Source organism: Sinocyclocheilus rhinocerous, unplaced genomic scaffold, assembly GCF_001515625.1.
Source record: "Sinocyclocheilus rhinocerous isolate Xijiao unplaced genomic scaffold, SAMN03320098_v1.1 scaffold708, whole genome shotgun sequence".
In the NCBI taxonomy this organism is placed as follows: Eukaryota; Metazoa; Chordata; class Actinopteri; order Cypriniformes; family Cyprinidae; genus Sinocyclocheilus; species Sinocyclocheilus rhinocerous.
Genome location: NW_015635523.1, coordinates 1,594,560 through 1,596,080, shown reverse-complemented (window position 1 = coordinate 1,596,080; position 1,521 = coordinate 1,594,560).

The following is a 1,521-nucleotide window of genomic DNA, read 5'->3' as shown; positions in this document are numbered from 1 at the left end:
GAAGCCTATTAAGTTGCTCATGAGAGGCACTTTACTCTTTGCTTATTGTCAACAGCTGCTTAGGTGAATATGTAATTTCTGCACCACTATCATCAAATGGAATTGCAAATTATTTCTAAGTAATCTGCTTTGCACTGTAAAACATATCCTGTTAAAATTATGGTTAAAAAAATGCCAGTTGTAAGAAATTCACTGTAAAAATACAGTATGGTGACAATGTTTCAGGTTTTATGGGATGGCGTACTGGTGCCTGTATATTTTTTTTTTCACTTATACCAATCTAAATGTAGTGATCAATCATAAATCATAATAATGCAAGTGGTACAACAAAGAAAACATATGGTAAATCAGATTTTATAGTAAGTGGTCTGTAAATAAAAACGGCCACTACCCATTGACAGTGCAAAGGATCACACATACACACACACAGACAAAACACCATCAGGGTATTATACGTGATGCTGAAATAGTGCAATAAACATAAAATAATAAAAATAATTAGCATGAAATGCAACACAAAATGCCCCAATATACATTACCTATAACAAAAATGAGAAAAGTTAGCCTATTTATGCAAAATATAGTCATATGTGATGTCATGACTTCTGGGAATGTTCTTTAACTGTTGTTTTTAACACTGTAAATTGTATAATAATTCATAGATGTACTTGCAAAACCACAGTATAAATTGGATGTTAAAGCATATACAGTTTTTCACCATATATGGTAATTTGCGATCAACAGGGTTTACTGTAGCATTTGTACTTTTTTTCTGTAAAAGTTCCACATTTTTCATAATTCCAATCTTTTACCAACATTTTTTTACAGTGCAGTTTGGACAAATAGATAGTCTCACAATTGGTTGAGCTGTAAATTGATATGTCAAACTTTTTGACAAGCTAATCTATAAACTTAATAGGGTTTCTGCATATTAAACATTAAGAGGAGAAAGTATTTTAACATTGACAAAAGTACTTAAACTTTAAATGTCATTGTCCTTGAAATAGCATTCAGTCGAAATTTCATTGTTATGCAGTTTGAGATTTAAAAATTTTGCACCCAGTCTGAAGCAATCAGAATCCTTGACATGCACTACTCCCAACTCCAATGGCGATCGTAGTGCTCGCCTGGCTGTCAAGCATAGCTTTTAAAATTCTAGAGAATATTAGAGATTTGGGGCACTTGTGGATAAAAACCACTCAATAATTTACCCACAAAAAGAATATTCTATGAAACATATCAAGAAGAAACTGATATATAGTGAGAATAGTTGCAAGAATCTTTAAAGGGTTCACTTTACAGATCAACAGATGCTGACATATAAATCATCTAAACACACTTAACATCTGTTGAATTGGTGAATTACATGAGAGAGTAGAAAGACGCTTCTAGAGCTTTAGAAAACAGCCAGGAGAGAGTCACGTGCTACCCATCTGTTTCTCTTTCTCGTGGTTTACTTGCTTCATTGTATAACCTTAATTATAGAACCTGTTGCTACTATCAAATACATTTTTTTTTTTT